Below are 21,828 nucleotides of genomic sequence, written 5' to 3'. Positions count from 1 at the left end.
TCTAGAGGTATTCCCTGCTCAACAGAGATTCATTAATTAATGAGCATGCCGAACTTAAAGAATTAAATTCATCTCAAAGACATTAACCTTGAAATTATGACTTCGGTGCTCCATACTGTCATCCGGTTTCTGTTCCTGAAGGTTCTCCCTACCCCCTATCACCTCTCCTCAAAACAAAACAAAAATCAAGGTCAATTCATGTCAATTACTGGCTATCACTTTGTGGAGCCTAAGAGACACCTGCTATTCTCCCTTGATACAGGCTTGGGAAGACCTAGAGGATAAAAACAATCCGTGGATAAGTGTGCTAATAGCCCCCAATTACCATTTACTATCAGCTAAAGAAATCACTTAGTCACGAACAGAACAATCAATACTAATTTGCTGATTGTTAGATACTCCTTGTTGCTGAACAACTATGTCCTCACAGGCAGTGAGGCATGTGTCCCTAGCTGAACAGAGTGGACTTGGAGACACTGTGATAAATGGGAAAGGTATTATCAAGCAAAGATCCATGAAAAATGGCCAGTTTTGTTCAGGTGGTGGGATAACTAGCAAAAGTAAAAGAATTACATGGATTAGAATGAAAATCCCAATGAGAAGTTTTAATTGCTCAAAATTTTAGCGAACTTGCTAACTCTAAGGATCATTAATTCGAAAATAGCACATATACAACAAAAGACAATATATAGTACCAGAGTCGTGGGTGTTTTATTATCGTTTCATCATCAATGTTTAAAAATAACTGGGGTTGCCTAGGTGGCTCAGTTGGTTAAGCATCTGACTCTTGTTTTCAGCTCAGGTTGTGATCTCAGAGTCTTGATCTCATGGGTCATGGGACTGAGTCCTGAGTCCGGCTCTATGCTCAGCAGGGAGTCTGCTTGAGGTTCTCTCCCTCTGCCCCTTGCCTCACACATCCCCTCTCTCTAAATAAATAAATCTTTAGAAATAACTGAATCACTACTGATTATTCAGGTTTACAATTTTATTAGACATATTTTTTCTTTATGCAAACATCTTCTAAAGTTTGCTGAAAATAATTTTTCTGGTAAATAGGTTCAGTTCCTGACCCCAATTACTGCTTCACACCTAATGGAATTCTTTGATATCATTATCATTAGGAAAACAGGAATCTCAAAAATCATAAAGTTAGGAAGTAGGCCATCTACCTGGTCAAATCTTTGATTCCGTTGGTGAGAAAGCTGGGGCTCAGAGAAGGCACATGAATTACTTAACTCGGTAAGTTGTGCCTTAATAACCAATGGAGATTTCAGTTACACATACATGTTCTTAAAGATACGGTCTATTAATTAGCTTTAAAGACAGTATATACTCTTGGGCTCTAAACCCAAATTATTGAGGCAGAATCTCAAGAACCTTCAGGAAATTCTCATGATGAGGCAAAAAAGAAACACCCAAATGAAATACAATTTTTCTGCAATCCAGTTATTCTGTTAAATGTAGAATATTTAACATAGGCATACCATCTGCCATCCTCCTTTCATTTAAGTCTATACATTATTTATTACAGTCAACACCATTCCAGTTTGCTAAGAGTTAATCCATTAAAATATTAAAATATTTCCATTAAGTTTTAATCTATGTGAAGTCATTTCCTAAAGTCTAGTTTATGCTCTAGATTGGCGTGGTAGAGGAGTGGTTACTTCTACCATATATGGGACAAGCCCTGAGCTTGGGAATAGTTTTTAAAAATATGCAATAAAAATCGTGCATGCTTCTATTCTTTCCTTAAATACGGTTCTATAAAGCCATCATCTGAACAAATTACACCCACCCATGAAAAAAATACTCCATATTAAGAAAGATTAATCTTTAAGTATAAAGGGAAGTAATTTAATGTTCACCAAGTTTTGAAGATGGACATCTTCAGAATTCAATGCTCGGTTCAGCTACTAAACCAGAGTTTTAACAAACTCTTAGTGTTTACCACATGCCAAACCCGATTTACAATACTATCTCATGTAATCCCTATAACCTTGTGAAATACCATTATACCCTACTTTAGGGAAGAGAAAACTGAAGGACCAAAAGGCTGGGTGCCATAATTCAAACCAAGGCAGTCTGCCTCCCAAGACCATAGTCTGAACCATTCTATTTATTACAACCTAAAAATGTTCTCCAGGTATTGGCATCTCACCTTTCTGTTTGTTTTAATCTGTAGGCCAAAACTATCAAAAAAAGATCCCACATTCCAGACAGATGCACTTGAAATAATTCTGTGCAATGCTTAACAGCTGCTACATGACCAGGCACTCTGCTGATGTAATCATGGCACTCACCTAAATTCAGAAACTGAATAAAACAGCTTTTTCTGGCGACAAGTGCTATTTGCTCTATACCCCCTACCAACCACTAATCTACCTAGACTGATCCTATCACTCCTGGAAAATATGACAGACCACTTTTGCTGGATTCTAACAGATGGTAAATTCTTAATGTCTACACCTGAATACTAACTAATAAGCTGCTTTTTTTTTTTTTAACAGAGTCAACTATTCTGAAGGTCTGTTCATTCTACATAACTTGAGAGAATTAAATATGGCCAACAACTCTCAACAAGTTGTTACGGCAATGTTTTGAGTCCTCTTATTTAGGGACTGAATAAGAAATTCAGTATCACCACGTTATATTTGATTATATACACATCCTGTTTTGTAACAGGATAACATCTTTCCTTCAGGCTAATGGATGCCTCATATGCTACAATCTTATATATACACCCCAGTGGCATCAAAGCATAAACCATATCTTATTTCTTCTAGAGTACTGTTTCAGAAAAAAAAATCCACTTTAGTGTTTACCCTAAACAACATGCAGTTACTTATAAAAAACTTCCACACCGATTGTGAAAATCTTACAAAGAATTCCTAACAAGCATCAACTAGTTCACACGTTAATTTCTTCATGTGATCACTATTCGAAGTTTTCATTTCGGTGGGACTTGCTCTGTGGGAATAGCAGAGGTGGGAAAAACTTTTCTGCCACAAGAAGACAAAAGCAATTATCTGTGGCAGTGTCTTTGTTACTACAGTTACTGCTAAAGTAACCAAAAAAAAAAAAAAAAAAAAATCCCTCAAGACCAAGAGAATTCAGCACAATAAAAGTCAGATATTTGGTAAGTTCTGAGAAAAGTAAGAGCAGCCTCATTAAATTTTTTTAAGGCCCAAGTCTGCATATAAGATAGGACACTTATACTTTGAAACTTGTCAGCCTGGCAGGAAATAGAATGCTTCCATCTGGTGAATGAAAGGGAAAAAAATCAAGGCAAGCATTCTGGGAAAAATCCATTAAGAAACACGAAAAAAGGACAAGCGGGAAGGGGGTGGTTATAGGACTGAAATTAAATCCACATAAACCAGAGAACTTATGCCTCTGAAAACATTAACAAATTGCAGTAGCTCTTGCTTTCCTGGCATCTTGGTGCTGCAATGATAGCAAAATCGAGTTCCTTTTCCCACTCAAGTATCAAGAGTGAGGTCACCCTGTGCTTCCAGTATGTGGTGTTCAGCTCAAACAACTGCAGGTCACAAGGAACTCAGGATAATACATTTTGGATACGGGTAGATGGAATAAATCAAAAGGAGAAAAGTTCTGATGATGGCATTTTCGCCTGGAAATAAAAAATCTACAAATGACTAGCTCGAGGAGGCCTTTCTTGACTTAAAAGATCAGTTGTATTTACAGCAAGCTTTCCCCTATTCTATTAAAAATAAATAAATAAATAAATAATGGGGTGGCTCAGTCAGTTAAGCATCTGCCTGTGGCTCAGGTCATGATCTCAAGGTCCTGGGATCAAGCCCAGGGTTGTGCTCCCTCTTCAGCGGGGAGTCTGCATCTGTCTCCCTCTGCACCCTCCCCCTTGCTTGTGCTCTCTTTTGCTCTTGCTCTCTCTCCCCCAAATAAATAAATAAATATCTTAAAAAAAATCCAAAATGATATCATAATGTACCCAACATGGGGGCGGGGGGAAGACTGTGACTGGAATAAAGACTGGCTTATTTCTCTGGCATAAACACATCAAAGGGTTAACTTCATTTTTTAAAGAAAAAAGAGAGTCATCCTCTGACTTGGAAGAAACCAAAAATCCCTCTAGTTGTGGCTTTTGGACTAATTCCAACACATCTGGTTTTCAGCAGCTATGGGGGAGGGAGAAAGGAAGAGATATCCAGCATAAATACTACAAAAGCAAACTCAACAAACTTGTTGACAATTAACAAACCAAATATTTTACTCAGATAGTTGATGAATTCAGTTCTATAATGTAGACTGCACCCTTTCTGATCAGTGTATAAATCAAATTTTCCATTTTCTTCCTACACACACACACACACACACACACACAAATGAAACTGATATACAGGAATTACATCTACATGTTGCTAGGGCTGGATTCCTCTGAGTACCCAAGACTTGACGCATTTCCTCTACCTTTGGTTAACTCAGTTTGCTCTTCTACATCTTAATTTTATGCGCCTGACATCCTCTATCTTCTGTCAGATAACATCAGCATCACACTTACTTCCTGAAAATCAGCTGTAACGTAGTCACTGGTAAAATGCCACATTGATACTACTCGATATTTTATTAGCAAACACTGATGCATATACAAGAAGTATATGAATGACCTCATCAGAGATAGGTTTCTGAAAGACTTTAAAGAATGAGAAGTTTACCCCAGATTCTAGAAAGTATTTTAATTCAAGTCCTAAGATCAACCACATCAGTATTTTGGGCTAAAGAGCTCAGATGTTGTTTATAGCAGTTATTTTCAATTATAAAACCAAAGTAACACATAATGTGTAGGAACAAAACTGATTTAAGAAGGAAAAGCAGGATGCCTGGGTGGTTGAGTGTCTGCCTTCGGCTCAGAGTGTGATCCCAGAGTCCCGGGACTGAGTCCCATATCATGCTCCAAAGGAAGGCTGCTTCTCTGTCTATGGCTCTGTCTCAGTCTATCAAATAAATAAAATCTTAAAAAAAAAAAAAAGAAGGAATAGCAATACATCCACATTATGATTTCATTTGAATTAGAAGTTGGTGACTAAAGATGATGTTACCATGCAAAGAATAACTTCCTTTCTTTGTCCCTGCTTTCCCTCCTGTGAAGCTTCTGAGAAAGGTATACCCTGAAAACAATGACACATGTTGCTAAGGAGGGACACTTTTTTTTTCTTTTCTTTTTTTCTTTTTTGGAGGGACACTTTTTAATATCTTCCATGTATCAAGTAGTACAATCATACAATTTCATCCCAAATGACACAGGGTATTCACTGAAAATGAGATTAAATACATCTTCAAGGGCACGATTTTATGTTCTAGGGAGTCCTTGAAAACTAAATCCCTCCTCGGAAGACAGTGTGGGTTATGTATGGCAATACTGTCAAGGGCTTACTTTTCATGCCAAAAGAGTACACACAATACTGCTACATACAAATGCAGATTCATCCAAATTTGGGCAATCCCAAAAGATCTCATCACTATGGAGAATCTATAAATTAAAATTTGACAAGGCTTAAAGAAGGGCAGACTTTTCTGCCATAACAAAAATAAAAATGTTATTAAGAATATCCTAGTTTCCACCCCTTTTCACTTTCTTGACGATTTCTGACTCAAACAGTACTGAGTTTGACAATTTTGAAAAAGTTATATTTTGACAGCATAAAGCTTGGCAAATGTTATGATTAAAGATCCTAAGTGTACCTGAATGTAAACAGTGATTAAGTGAATTCACGGTCAATCTGAGGTGAAACACCTCAGAGGTCCAGACATTGTGGTCATGGAATCCAACAGCATTAAACAGCAAAACCAGGACAGAATATAAGTTACAAAGCAAATTTGTTTTACAACTATTCTTAGAGTTAACTAAAAGGAAAATAAAATGTTCTTCAAGATTAAGATAAAAAGAAATCACTCAAGTCCAATTTATCCATTGCTTTCAAGTTCATGTTCAGGTACATAGTTATCTTAAAAAAAATAAGGCAATAGACATCATCTTAGGTTCTTCATTATGCTTAAAACTCAGTTATCAGGGACACCTGGGTGGCATCTATTTTTGGCTCAGGTCAGAGCCCTGCATCAGGCTCCCTATAGGGAGCCTGTTTCTCCCTCTATGTCTCTGCCTCTCTCTTTCATTAATAAATAAATAAAATCTTAAGAAAAAAACACAAAAAACTCAGTTATCAGAATACCCAATGAGTGACATAACAAACTTGCTTTGAGTGTATTCAATTTCTTTTAATCTTGTCCTATAACAGCTATAATGTCTACTAAACGTAAGGTTCTTAAACTTCCCACTTAGAGAATGGCAATGGAGGGGTGCCTGCATGGCTCAGTCAGTTAAATGTCTGACTCCTGATTTCAGCTCAAGTAGAGTTCTTGGGGTCGTGGGATTGAGCCTTGCACTGGGCTCTGCACTCCACGGAGAGTCCTCCTGGGATTCTCTCTCCCCCTCTGCACCTCCCAACCACTCTCTTGCTTGAGCTCTTTCTCTAATAAATAAATCTTAAAAAAAAAAAAAAAATGGAACTAGAGGCTTAAAGGTGTGACAGTATTTCCTTTAAAAGAAGGTTAAAAAAAAAAAAAAGGTAAACTACTAAATTTTGGGTGATTCACATGTAGTCCTATCTGGAAGAAGAGAAAAAGCCCTGCAATTTTTTCAGAGAAGAAAGTACAGTTGACCCTTGAACAACATGGGAGTTAGGGGCACCAACCCCCTCCATGAGGTCAAAAAGTCACATATAACTTTTGACTCCCCCCCAATTGACCATAAGCCTTACTTAACACATATTTTCTTTTTTTTTAACACATATGTTATGTTATATGTATTATGTACTATATTCTTTTAATAAAAGCTAAAGAAAATAAAATTAAGAAAATCACAAGAGAAACTACATTTATTTTTTTTATTTTTATTTATTTATTCAGAGAGAGGCAGAGACATAGGCAGAGGGAGAAACAGGTTCCCTGCAGGGAGCCTGATGTGGGACTCGATCCCAGGATCATAATCTGAGTCAAAGGCAGGCAGGTGCTCAACCACTGAGCTACCCAGGTGTCCCCGTATGTGGAATTTAAAAAACAAAACAAAGAAGCAAGGGGGGGGGGGGAGACAAACCAAGAGGCAAACTTTTTTTTTTTTTTTAAAGTAAGCTTCATGCCCAATGTGGAGTCCAGCTGGGGGCTTGAACTTACAACCCTGAGATTAAGACCTGAGCTGAGATCAAAAGCCAGATGCTTAACCAACTGAGCCAACCAGGCAGGCACCCCACAAGATTCTTACATATTTTTTTAAAGATTTTATTTATTTGACAGAGAGAGAAAGAGCACAAGCAGGGGTAGTGGCAGCCAGAGGGGAAGGGAGAAGCAGACTCCCTGCTGAGCAAGGAGCCCAATGTGGGGCTAGATCTCAGGACGATGGGACTCGACCTGAGCGGAAGGCAGACACTTAACTGAATGAGTCACCCAGGTGCCCCACCCCAACAGACTCTTAACTATAGAGAACTGATGGCATGCAGAGGGGAGCTGATGGGGGGGGTGGGGGGAGGAGGTAAAATAGGGGATGAGGATTAAAGAGTATACTTACATGCTGAAAAAAAAACTGCATATAAGTTTACCCATGCAGTTCAAAATTGTATCATTCAAAGTTCAACTGCAGAATGTCCTGCTTCCGAAACTCAAAGACCCATGCTTCTTAAGGAACTTCAATCTCGTGGAAAACTAGGCTAGAAACAATGGACAGCAATTCACAGATAGGACTCAAATATAAAAAACAACCACGACAAACTGGGAAAGAAACCAATGAGAAAGAAGTTTAAGAAACTATAAAAAGATACTCTATGAAAAATAAAATTCAGAAACATAGGAAAAGATTATGGCAAGTATGGCTGGAATAACTCCAGGGATCACACTGGATAAATCGGTTCTTTATAAAGTACTCTGTGCATCTGAAACAAAGGACACTGAATCAAACACCAATGTAATACATCTGATATGCAACACTCTCCTAGACTGTCACTGATTAGGACTTTATGAATATAGTGTGATGTTTAGACTGGAAACTTAAGAAACACAAGGAAAACTTCACAGAGCCAAACAAAAACCAAAAACAAACCACAAAAAACAAAAACCCTAGAAAATCAGACTACCTAATTAAAAATGTTGAAGACTTCGAACCACTGAGCTTGAAAGAAATAAGGAAGGGAAGTAAACCAACCCTGCTCGTAAAGGGCAATTTCCCCCGACCAAGCCCGATCCTCAACACTATCACTGCTCCTCTTAGAGACCAGTACATTTGGCACCCTTGCCATCTTTTGCTATAAAACAAAGGTTTTGGCTTTCAACCTGGAGATCTGTAACCTGGAATGGTAAAATTTCAGTTTTACTAAATGCTAGGTCTCAAGAGCATGTGCTCCAACATAATTTCTTATTCATAGAAAAAAGATTTTTGAATGTTTAGCTGCTCTATGAAATAAACTTAAATTTTGTGTTACTTTGGAATTACCTAATTCAAGACATGAGTCTAGGTGTTCATCAATTACCATCTACAGAACATTCACAGGATGGAAATTCTTGCCCTATTTTTTACGTATTTTGGCTTATGAACTTTTTTGAAATTGAGAAACTCGTACCTAGAAAGCCAAGAAACTCTGTCCCTCCCTCTGGACACACTAGCCTCCTTCCTGGTACTCAAATAGGCTTGGTATACTCTGGCCTAGGAGCTTTTCTTTGTGTTGCTTGGTTCTTCTAATCTGGTATTCTCTTCCCAAGGTTCAAGTTTTTGCTCAAATCATATATTCTCAATCATGCTACCCCAACCACCCTACTAAAATCTGCAACCTCTCCACTTAATTCATTAACTGCTCTACTTTTTAAAGACAGATACATCATTCATTCATTCAATCATTCATTCAAGGCGAGTGCACAAGCAGGGGGAGAGGCAGAGGGAGAATGAAAGAATTGCAAGCGGACTCTGCACTGAGCACAGAGCCTGATGCAGGGCTCAATCCCATAACCCTGCGATCACAACCTGAGCCAAAACCAAGAGCCATCTGCTCAACCGACTGAGCCACCAGGCTCCCCTAACTGCTTTACTTTTTATTTCAAAGCCCACACCACTCTCTAACATACTAATTATATTTATCATTAGTATAAATACAGTATTTATATTTATTATTTGTCATCTCTCTCCTCCCACTGTGAAAGTAAGCTCTTCACAGACAGGAATCTTTGTTTAGTTCCCAATATATCCCAAGATCCTAGAACTGTACCTGGCACATGGTAGACATTCAGATATTGACTGAATGAACTCACTCAAATGCAAAATGCTGCTCCTGATTAGAATTACAAGAAAGAATTTCCTGTATTACAGACAAAGCATTTAAAAAGAAATACCCCATTAAATGCTTTTAATGTAGCAAAACCCACGAAAAACCATTTCTTTTTTAAATGGAACATATGGGAAAAGCCACATTCCTGTGAACATTGTGTGCACAGTAAATCAATATTCAGACTATTATTTTTCAGATATGGCAATGATCGTAACAGTGAGTGATGGTAATCTGATTCTAGCAGGCAAAAGAAAGATTTCAGACTTAATGCTTTAATAAGACTATCCTCTGACATTAATTGAACATTCATATATATAAATTTTATTTTTGTAACTCGGATTTCTGACATCTAAGATGTAAATTGATTCTTAGAGTGGATTCTAAAGGCAAGAACTCTTTCTGGCAAATGACTCAAACACATCAGTATTTCAGGCTAAGAAATCCGTTTCTGTATTTTATATATTAAATCTATTTTCTTTACACATGACTAGAGAAGAAGAAAAGCTTATGTAGTGGCAAAAGAGATTTCAAAACACAAATTGGATTAAGTCACAGTTTAAAACCACTCAATGGCTTCTCACTGTGGTTAATAAAATTAAAATCCTCACATCATGGCTGCAAGACTCAGCTTGATCTGACACCTGCAGTCCTTTTTATAACATCCCATCCACCAGCCCTCATTCACCAGGCTCTAGAGCCACACAGGACACACACACCTTAATGGTTCACACACAGAACATGGCTTAGGGTGGTATATTCTACAAGTATTTCTGCCTCCCTGCCATCCTTGAAGCCTCAGCTTACACATTTACCTTAAGGACTCTGGTTATCCATCCGCCTCAACCCCATTTATACTTCAGCTCCTTATCTGCATCTCTTACACTTGCAATGAATGGCCTCTCCCATAAGAATAAAAGCTCTTTTAGGACAAGTACAGTCTTATTTAGCATCCTATCCCCAGCCCCTAGCACAATCTCTGTTATATAGTTAAGCATCTATACAGCACAGTGGATGCTCAAATACTTGCTCAATGAGTATGTACCCATTATGAGTTAATTTGAGGTCTAAGAGGGACACCTGGGTGGCTCAGTGGTTAAGCGTCTGCCTTGGGCTCTGGGTGTGATCCTGGAGTTCCAGGATCCAGTCCCCCATGGGGATCCCCGCAGGGAGCCTGCTTCTCCCTCTGCCTATGTCTCTGCCTCTCTACCTCTCTGTGTCTCTCATGAATAAATAAATAAAATCTTAAAAAAAAATCTGAGGTCTAAAAGATCAACTGATACCTTTTTATAAGCTGTAAAAACAAGATGAATGGGCAAAGTTGTAGTCTTGTATCTTTCATGCCAAGCAAATGCATTCTGGGACTCATCCCCACTACCCACTTGCTTATACTACTCAGCACTACAAATAAAAATTCTCACCTGATTTGGAAATCTTCATCTTTTGGTTTTCTCCTTCACCACATGAAAAGAAACTAAGATTACATAGTGCTTTTGTGAAAAGCCTATAGATTTGTTTTATAAAACAAAGCTATATACACTTAATTCTGTCCACTTCTATTCCATAGTTTTCCTAAGGCCTGATCATGACTACATTCTGTACATGCTTATTACAGAGTTTAAAATGATAGGGATTGGGGATGCCTGGGTGGCTCAGTGGTTGAGCACCTGCCTTTGGCTCAGGTTGTAATCCGGGTTAATGGGATCAAGTCCCACATTGGGCTCCCCGCATGGAGCCTGCTTCTCCCTCTGCCTGTGTCTCTGCCTCTGTGTGTGTGTGTCTCTCATGAATGAATGAATGAATGAATGAATAAATAAATCTTTAATAAAATAAAATAAGACAAAATGGTAGAGATTGTATTAGTCCCAAATTGTTGAATTTTCACATTCAAATGACCATTAAGAAAAAAAATGACCATTAAGGGCCAGGTACTACAGTAACAATATTCCTATTACCACGCCACTTCATGTCCAACAAACACTATATCGTATCTATGATCTAGGCACCGTCGTCTACACTTTACAAGTGTTTATTCTTCTATGAAGTAGCCACTATTATCATCACACACCACATATATCATAGATAATGGAATTGAGGCACAGAGATGTTAAATAATTTGCTACAGGTCACACAGCTATTAACACACTAGCTATTAACACATTTGGAAGCTGACTCTGGAGTACATGTTGTGAAGAAACAATGCAATAGTGTCTCACCAAAGATGACTAAGATCATACCCTGAAGGGCCATACCCGTGAAGGGTCTCCACCTTTTAGGGGAAATAAGGTGAAATAGAACCGTAAACAAATATTTATAACTCATTTATGCTAAGTTTAACATACAAGGTACAGGAAGGATGAATTATTATGCTCAAGGAAGATCAAGAAAAGCTTTATGGGAGATAGATACCACCATGGCAAAATTAAGTAAAATAATGAGTATTTACCGTCCTTTAGGTCTTGGAAGCATCGGACACTGAACTCTGTTCTCTTCTGGATATCGTATTTTTCTGATTTTCCTCCTGTCCCTCTAGGGGAAGCTCTTTTTCCTTTGTCCAGCCCCCCAAAACTAAGAGTACTAAACAAATAGCTTTAGGCTCTCCGTCCAATCACTTTACATATTTCTTCTCCTCCCCCTCCAGTTACTCCAATGACTTAAAATACCAACTAAATGCTAATGACTCCCATATCTCAATTTTTAGCTCCAGGCTCTCCTGTGTTTCAGACCCAGGAGATACCTAGATTATACAGCCCTTCACAACCCAAAGGTACTTTCAGACATACTTCAAACTTAAAGGTCAAAAAACAGTTCAACAATCTGTTCCTTATCATCTGTTGTGAGGTTTTTGACTGGCAGAAATAATCTCTGGGTCACAGGGTTATAGATGATTATTTCCCTTTCTCGGTTTTAAGCACCAACACAAGTATTTACTGATTTTGAAAGAAGGGTCATATACTTTAGGAATGTACTTGTAAGTCAATTTCAATAATCCTTAAGAGCAAGAGAATGATGGATGAAAGGCAACTCAGGAAAGTGGTTTAAGCTTCGTAACCTTAATCTAGCTTGATGTTCTTTACAGGATATTTGTTTCTTTTTTTCTAATAAAAATTAACTGAAAAATATTCTCTTTGATCTGGAAATGAACTGAGAGATGAAAGCATTATTTCGACCTGAACCAAGAATCTGAGAGCTAAACAAACAAAAAGAGGCCGGATCTGTCACAGAGGCCACCCCACCAGCTAGAAAGATCAGGCTAAATTAGAAGAAACCGGTTTAAAGGCACTGCTTTTGCTGAACGGGTAGCATCAGTTTTAAAAAGTGGTCAGTAAAAATAACTGAGGAAAGAAATAGGTGAGAGAAAAGCAGGTTAGGAAGACCTAAAAACATACTTTGTTAAAAAGCGAAGGAGGTCAGTGCAAGACGGAGGGAGGAACTGGAGGGAGCAGAACAGAGGGCTGAGCGGCTGGAGCCCAGGGGACATGGACACTTGATCAGAGGAAAGCAAGCACCTCTCCTCCTTGACTAGCGAAGGAAAGGTCCCCAGGAGGCGCTGCAGAAATATGTCAAGTACAGAAAAGTACAAAGAGCAAACGAAAACCACCCTGTAATCCCACCTGGTGATAACGACCGTTGATACTTTGGTTTCCGTGGAGAAAAGCAGTTTTCAAGAAACTCTTGAAAGAAGTGCAAGCATGCTGGCTTCTGCGCATCAATTCAGAAAACCGTATTTGTTAGTTTGCCCCTGTCTTTACCCTGTAAATTTTCCATATTACGTATAAGCTCCTCTTTTCGTTTTCCTTTCAACTTTTCTTCCTTCATTTCTCTTAGTAAAATTAACTTTCAACAGTACTCGGATAGCTCATAGATTCATCAAAAGAGCAGCAGTATATGTGTCCATAGTAAAATAAAGTAGTAGTACATTTATTTCTAGTGCCTGAGCGAAGTGAGGAAATACAGGGAGAATGGGAACAACGAGGACCTGAGCGGAAGGCTAGACCCTCCCAGTCCCGGTGGACATGGCTTAATGGGATCTATCAAACTGCAGGGGGAAGCACTTAAGTTCTCATTACATGCAGGGGCTTGCCATTATTTGGGGGTTGATATTCATTCCAGCAATAGATTGTAAAGTTGCTCTAATGCAGAGAGTAAGAACTAAAAAACTTCAATGGTAATAAAAAAAAAAAAAATTTGGGGATCCCTGGGTGGCGCAGCGGTTTGGCGTCTGCCTTTGGCCCAGGGTGCAATCCTGGAGACCCGGGATCGAATCCCACGTTGGGCTCCCGGTGCATGGAGCCTGCTTCTCCCTCTGCCTGTGTCTCTGCCTCTCTCTCTCTCTCTCTCTCTCTCTGTGACTATCATAAATAAATAATAATAATAAAAAAAATAAAAATAAAAAAAAATAAAAAACTTCAATGGGTCCTCTTTGAAGCTATCATATCCATATAACAAGTATGGGTATTATGAAATAGGATCAGAGAGAAAGAAAAGAGGGGAGGGAGGTAGAAATCAGAGAACTAGAAGAAAATGTCTCAGAATGGAAGGACATTAGTTAGAATGAAAGGGTCCACTGAGGGCAGCCCGGGTGGCTCAGCGGTTTAGTGCCTGCCTTCGGCCCGGAGCGTGATCCTGGAGATCCGGGATCGAGTCCCGCATCAGGCTCCCGGCATGGAGCCTGCTTCTCTCTCTGCCTCTCTCTCTGTGTGTCTCATGTCTCAGGAATAAATAAATCTTTAAAAAAAGAAAAGAAAGGGTCCACTGAGAACCCATATACTATAGTACATCATTAAGAAAGTCCAAAACGCCAGGGTCAGAATATTCTAAAAGCACCAGTAAGAGAGGAAAGAGAAAAATAAAACTAACGAAACAAGGTCTCATAAAAAAGGATTTGATTGCTAGGTCTCCAGAGCAATTACACATACCAGTAACCTGGTACAACCATGCCTTCAAAATTCTGAGGGAAAATTATTTCCAACCTAGAATTCTGTAACAATTCCAAACGGTCAGACAAGTTTCTGGGCATTCAGATAGTTCTCAGGAAATAGAGATGTAAGCCAAGAAATGGGACACGGATGACAACCCAGGAGGAGAGTGAAGGGCAGTTCCTGAATGATACCTGGGTGGTAGTTCTCGATTGGAAACATCAAGTGACACATGTGAGCTTATGGGAAATGTTACTCATAAGAATGTGGCAATTATGTTGGAGCATCTGAGAAAAAATTAACGGTATGTAGGTATGTGGAAAAAAAAAACAGGCAAGGGTCAAGCTAAACACAAGAGTGGAGCGGAGACAGATCAACTAGCTCAATAGGCCAAACACTGGGGGGAGAAAAAAAAACAAGAAATAACATATCAAATGATTTAGAAATATGAAGATAATGCCTGAGGAAAGAGCAAAATAACAGAGGCTGCCTCTAAAGAATGAGATCATGAGATGGGGAGAATGGAGGGACTGGCTCCCCTCCCCCACACACACACTTCTTTTAGCACTGTTTTACACCATACATGTGAATTACTTTAATAAAAACAAAAAGGGAAAAAAATAACAATATTTAAAATCTGCCATTTTTCTCTATATTTTTTAATACAATTTTTTAAAAAATATTTTATTTATTCATGAGAGAGAGAGAGGCAGAGGGAGGACCAGGCTCCATGCAGGGAGCCTGACGTGGGATTCGTGGGATTCGATCCCGGGTCTTGAGGATCACGCCCGGGGCCAAAGGCGGCACTAAACCGCTGAGCCACCTGTGCTGCCCTTCTCTCTCTATTCTTTAGTAACCTTAACCTTCTTCTAGTCTACTCATAAACAGAAGAACTTTTAGCTCAAGGTCTTATGGAGCAGGGAGGAGGGAGGGCAAGAGACTCCTGAGCTTTAATTCAGCATTTTCCTGAATCAAAATTTCTAGAGGAGGGATCTGTAGATTTAAAAGTACTATGGAGGTGGCTCAGCGGTTGAGCATCTGCCTCTGGGGGTGTGATCAGGGCGTGATCCTGGGGTTCTGGGATTGAGTCCCACATAGGGCTGTCTGCATGGAGCCTGCTCCACCCTTGTCTACGTCTCTGCCTCTGTGTCTCTCATGAATAATAATAATTAAAAAAAAGTACGAAGGCAATTCTTATAGTCAAGCAAGTTGGGGAAATGCTGCCTAGAACATGGGGATCAGTAAACTCAAGCGTGATTTGGTTTTCCGACTCAGCTAACAGTGCAGCTCTCCTAATAGCTAGTGGAAGTTATTTTCATTCACCTAACAATCTCATTAGAGTAAAATGCTTACAGCATATTCCAATCACCACCAAATGAAACACACACAACAATCCACATCTTTCACTTACTGTTGTTCAAATTTTCAAATGCAGAAAACAGGTTTATTCAACTTAAGCAACTATCTGTTGCAAATACCTTCTTGCATTTCTCTAGGGATCCTGATATCCTCTGGCTTTTATCCAACCACATGGTTGAATAGTCCCTCAATTTTCCAATGTTCATGTTCTAGAAACATGGTTTTCCATGTTCACCCTTCCAATGAATATTCCTTTTCCCTTAAGATACTTTGCTCATCTTCATTTACATAAATGCCCTCAAAATATATAGTTCTTCAGTCTTGAAAATGCTGTAATGCAATGATCTTATTTTAACTTATAATCACAAAATGCTGACTAATAAGTTGAGTACCTTCTACATGATAGGCATCATACACATTGATCTTGTCTCTCACCGCAACAACCTTATTAGGTATTATTAATTCTGTGATACATATGAAAAAACAGAGGCTGAGAACAAATGCTTATAAATGGCAAAGCCTGATGCAAACCTCAGTGTTTTCAAAGCTCATGCTCTAAAAATACCATGCTGCCTTATTTCTAGCGAACACTGGAATTTCAGAAATCATCTAATTGTTTACCACACCTGCTTTTTGGGGTGAGAAATTTAAGGTCCAAAACACCGAAGTTAATCACCTAAGTAGCAGAATCAGACTAAATTCCCTACCTCTTGATTCTTACTCTATTTAAGATTTACTTAACAAATCTATGAACCTCATGCTATACTAGTATGCAAGACATACCTGATATTTTTTGAGACTTAACTGTGCTAAGTTCTACACGAGTGCTTTAACCTGCATTAACTCACTCAATCCTTACAGTATTCCTAAGGCAGATATGATCCACATTTCACAGGACAAAGAAGCTAAAGTGAGAGAGGTTAAGCAACTTGCACAAGGTTACACAGCTAGCAAATAGCAGAGCCAGGATTCTGAAACCACCTTTCTGTCTCCAAAGTGCAAGCTCTAAGCCGGTGTGCTCTAAGCATCCTCAGGTACAGGCGGCACATCTCTTCTGAATGCCCACAGTTTTATTCTTCTAATTAAAAGAGCATTCATGATGTGTGGACTTTTCTTGAGTCTCGATTCAAACAAATCAACTACTTAAAAAGAGAGACCAACTGGAAAATTTGTCGACTATTTGCTCAGTGATACTAAGAAAGTGGTGTGATAAGGGCATTGCAGTTTTTGTTAAAAATCAGTCCTTATCTTTTACAGACACATACTAAAGTGTTTACAGATGGTTCAACACCGTCTGGGCGGTCAGGGTGCAGTGTACAACAAGAGTGGCCCCAAGTTGGTTGGTAGAAGCTGGCTGATGGAAATCTAGGGTTCATTATCTTCTCTACTTCTATAAATGTTTGAAATTTACAATGAAGAAAAAAATGCATGATAAAAGAACTGAGGAAAAACATGGTATCAACAACAGTATTTGGGGAATAGTTATGAATGACTTTTTTCCCTACTCTATCTTACATATTTTCTGTATTACTTTTTTAACGGAAAACAAACTAAAGAAATTTTCTGTCTTCTCTAAATAGGCAGAGCAAGATTGCCCATAATCTAATGAGGTCAAAGCACTGTGACAAAAGCATTTCCCATCTCTTCATCAGTTAAGGACTTTTCACAAACTTTTAGAAAGATCACTCTGTAAGGATAGGTATGCTCTTCAAACACAAACTAGCCAAGACCACAAAGGCACATAAAAAAGAAATAAATTAGAGGCAGATTTAACAAACACAGTTAACAATACAATTCCTTGGATAGTTAGAGCCTGGGTAAAGACCTTCATTGTGTAATACTGACTTTCCTAAATGGTCAAACAAGCGACGGGCTAGGGATCTCCTCAGACTACTGAAGGGTCAGGTGGGGACCGGGCTCAGCTCAGTGACCAGGCCAGCTGTCTTCCGTGGGCAGACTCCAGTTTTCCTCCACGAAATAATTATTTCCACAGGTACCATGACATTAAAAAGTTGAGAAGTACTGGTTTAAGCCAGACCTGTCTTGAGCATCACTCAAAAGCCAAATAAAAATATAAGGAGGGAAATTAGTATAATGGAATCTCTTTATTTTTTTTAAATTTTTTTATTTATTTATGATAGTCACAGAGAGAGAGAGAGAGAGAGAGAGAGAGAGAGGCAGGGACACAGGCAGAGGGAGAAGCAGGCTCCATGCACCGGGAGCCCGATGTGGGATTCGATCCCAGGTCTCCAGGATCGCGCCCTGGGCCAAAGGCAAGCGCCAAACCGCTGTGCCACCCAGGGATCCCCTGGAATCTCTTTAAAATGTGGACATGGGGGGATCCCTGGGTGGCTCAGCGGTTTAGTGCCTGCCTTTGGCCCAGGGTGTGATCCTGGAGACCCGGGATCAAGTCCCACGTCGGGCTCCCAGCATGGAGCCTGCTTCTCCCTCCTCCTGTGTCTCTGCCTCTCTCTCTCTCTCTCTCTCTCTCTCTCTCTCTCTCTCTCTCTCTCATAAATAAATAAATAAATCTTAAAAAAAAGTAAAATGCTGACATGGAAAAAAGAACTAACACCCATATTATGGGTATATAACACAATGTTTTAGAAAACCACTGTTTTCTAGTATTTTTTCTTTTATCTGCACTCCCTCTCATGGTACATTCCAACACTACTCAATAAAGGTGACCTCCAAATAATAAATGTTAGCTCAGTGGCATAAGGTTAAATTCTGGGGACAAGAGCAGAATCCTGATTCTCTGTGGTTATGCTAAATGTATGCAAGATAAATCTGAAATAAATTCCACTTAAGAAAGTTCTTAAGTGTCACTAGAAAATCTTCAAAGAATAGAAGCTTGGAGCTATAAGGATCTTCGTTTTAAAAGACAAAAAACTGAGTCCAAATTACTTGCTCAGGTTCACAAGCAGCTGAGCTGGGACTAGTCCCCAAGATTGCAGCTGCCAGTAACTGCACTTCCCAGGACACCTCCAAGGCTCTCCTGCTAATTGCTTGGATCTAAACCATAAAAGGGTATCCAAGTACTTCCTGCTCTTAACTGAATTGTTGGTTAATCTGCAACCCGCAAATCAATGTTTGAGAAGCCAGAAACCAACCTCATGCTGCTAATTAATCTTAACTCTGTGATATTTAAACGAGTTCTTTTATTAGTCACTCGATGTTTTTGAAATAAAAAGGCGACTGTGGGGATCCCTGGGTGGCGCAGCGGTTTGGCGCCTGCCTTTGGCCCAGGGCGCGATCCTGGAGACCCGGGATCGAATCCCACATCGGGCTCCCGGTGCATGGAGCCTGCTTCTCCCTCTGCCTGTGTCTCTGCCTCTCTCTCTCTCTCTGTGACTATCATAAATAAATAAAAATTTAAAAAAAAAAAAAAAAGGCGACTGTGTTCTTGCACAGATCAGGAAATAGCCTCAAAAACAAATCTTCAGATACTTCTTTAAATAGTTATGTTGGGGGAACACATTATGACTTGTCAAAATCTATGTAAATAAGTCATGTTTGTACTCTCTAAGAAAGAAGATACCACTAGACATCACTATAGAATTTTCTTCCTTGTACTAAGACAACAGTACAGACAAGAGCAGTCCCCAACCAAAAAGAGACTGTGACATTGGTGAAGTAGAAAAATGAACTGCCTAAAATAAAATCAATTGAACGAGAAGAGGAAGGAGGTAACCTAACATTAAAACAAAAGACAGCATATTTGCATAACTTCTTGTATAGACAGAGAGCAACACTACTTTAAATAACCATATGCTAAAAACATTAAGATGTAACTTCTGTACCCATTTTGACTAAAGCTGTACTGATAACAAGCAAACAAAACCTTTGAATCCTTCAAATATTTTACAGTTTCAAAAAGAAAAACCTGAAAGATCCTTCTCCAGAAAAAAAGTGACCAGTGTTTTTATTCTTAGGCACTATAATGTGTACCTTGGTTACCCTGAAACCCAAGAACACAAGCTCTGTGTCACCAGCATTGACATCTGAGTTGTTCTTCACTTGTTTCCTGACAGAGAACGCCAATTTTGCAAGAACAGGTGTCATTTCTTGAATGCCACTAAGCACAAGGTAAGGGGGGAAAAAAAGCCCTTACACAAAAAACATAAAAGTCCTATACCTAAAACAAGTTTGTAATTAACAATATAATTTTAGACCCTCACATTCACATTTCAGAGCCTTGGAAAAGGAGGCTTCCCGGACCTAAGCGAAATTAGTAAAATCAGAACCTGGGTCTGTAGCATATCATTAAAAGGTAACAATTCTCAAGTATTATAGATCTGTATTTTATCTGTGAATTTGCAGAAAAAAAAAAAAAGATACATAGTTTCCCAACCTCCCTCAGGATTCTTCGAAATTTATATCCTGATCACCTGTCTTATTACAGAAACATACACAAGCCTTCCTCCCTGCGGATTACAAACACTTTTCCTCCATTCTTCAGGTCAAAAACTGACAGAAAGAAGACAATTCAAATGTTCAGATCCATCTAACATATCTCTGTGATGCACTGCGGCCATCTAAGGAATGAGTATTTGTGAGTTTACTCTGTGCCTGAGGTGGGTGGGGAATACAAAGAAACCAGGAGCGAATCCTCAAGGGAATGAGGACTGAGACTTCAACAGCAGCTTCAACGATACAACCTGACCTGTGCTCAAAATCAACTCAGACTCAGGGACGCCCGGGTGGCTCAGCCTTTGGCGCCTGCCTTTGGCCCAGGGCGTGATCCTGGAGTCCCAGGATGGAGTCCCACGTGGGGCTCCCTGCATGGAGCCTGCTTCTCTCTGTATCTCTCATGAATAAATAAATAAAATCTTAAAAAAAAAATCAATTCAGACTCCAAGAACGGTACAGTGTTGGAGGGGATAAGACCACTGGATGAAGCATCACCTCCTTCCCGATCCCCTAGACTGCAGCATCCCCGCTCATCCACCGGCTCTCAAAGCCCTCTTCAATCTGCCCTGCGTTCAGTAACTGCCAGATTCATTTCTAGAATTCAAGGAGCCTCTCTGCTGCTCAAGAAGCTTCAGACACTCCCCATGACTTCCAACATCTAGCTCAAACCCTTCTCCAACTTAGGAAGTCTCCTACCGGTCAGCTCCACTTCACCTGTTCAACTTTATTTGCTGCCCAACATGGTTCCCTTCTGCCAATCCCTTTCGGAGGGGTGACACGCAAACCTAGTCCCACCACCTGCTGGAACTCAAGGAGCCTCCATCCTCCGCGGTGTTAAAAAAAAAAAAAAATTGTGTCCTCTAGTGTCGATACAGGTCCATTAGTTTTCTGAACACCCCCTCCGAGCTCGCCGTTAGGTTCCTTAACAAATGGCAGGTAGGTCCCAAGGTGTTTTTCACATTATCACCCCAAACAGAGGTTCATCCTTCCAGGCACCCCTCGGTGAAATCACAGGGCAACTGCTAGCACTGGGGCGTGCGAGTTCCAACACTGCACCTCGTAAGAGAGGGAGGGGGGGGGGTTTGGGGTGGTTGCAAAGTAGGGAGGGGGAAAATGAAGGACGGAGGGGAGGGGAGGGGAGGGGAGAGGAGGTCCGCGCTCCGTATTGTCAGTGTTTTCTTTGGAAGGAGCAAGGAGAACGTAGGGAGAGAGGAGACTCCAGATAATGCATTCTTGAGGCAGAACAGAAGAAACTCAAGGTACGCCGCAGGTCGGGATACGGGCTGGGGGGGGGGGGGGCTGGCTCAACGGAAGGGTTCCCCATCACCCCCGGGAGAGCACAGGTTGCAACCTGAAACAAAGAGGAGGTGAGGGGTGGAGAGCCTACAGAGATCCGGGCATCTCCGAAGGTCGAACGGCGAGGAAATGAGAGGCGACACGACGCGTCCCCCGGGGGCCTGGCCGGGCACCAGGGATGGGATTGCCAAGAGGGACGAGGCAGGCGCCCGGGAAGGCTCCGGGACGAGCGTTTATGGGGCATCGCTTCCACGGGGCGCGGGGGCGGGGACGTGGTTTTGAGCGCGATCTTCTCCCAGAGGGACAAACGGCTCCCAGTGCAATGCTCTCCGAGAACGGAATCCCAGGAGACGCGAAAACGTTAAAGCGTTGGGAGAACCGGCATTTCCCAGCCCCAGCCCGGCTTCCCAACACACTCACCGAGGCTCCTCCAAACGCCACCGCTCCAGCTGCAGCTACCGGCCGGCGCAGCCGCACTCAGCGCGCACCGCCCCACGTGA

The 21,828-nt window shown here is 40.4% G+C and overlaps 1 protein-coding gene across 2 annotated transcripts in view; it reads right to left on the bottom strand.

Moving 5' to 3' along the window:
* FAM118B (family with sequence similarity 118 member B) overlaps positions 1–21,812 on the bottom strand; it is a 46,372-nt gene extending 24,560 nt beyond the window's left edge. For both annotated transcript variants that reach the window (XM_055306500.1, XM_055306501.1), the window contains exon 1: positions 21,749–21,812. The gene's annotated coding sequence lies outside the window, so the exon portion shown is untranslated. The remainder of the gene's footprint in view (positions 1–21,748) is intronic.
* Positions 21,813–21,828: the final 16 nt, after the last annotated feature.

This window comes from Nyctereutes procyonoides, unplaced genomic scaffold (genome assembly GCF_905146905.1).
Source record: "Nyctereutes procyonoides isolate TBG_1078 unplaced genomic scaffold, NYPRO_anot_genome, whole genome shotgun sequence".
In the NCBI taxonomy this organism is placed as follows: domain Eukaryota; kingdom Metazoa; phylum Chordata; class Mammalia; order Carnivora; family Canidae; genus Nyctereutes; species Nyctereutes procyonoides.
The sequence above is the reverse complement of the archived record's forward strand: the minus strand, read 5'-3'. Positions and strand labels throughout refer to the sequence as shown.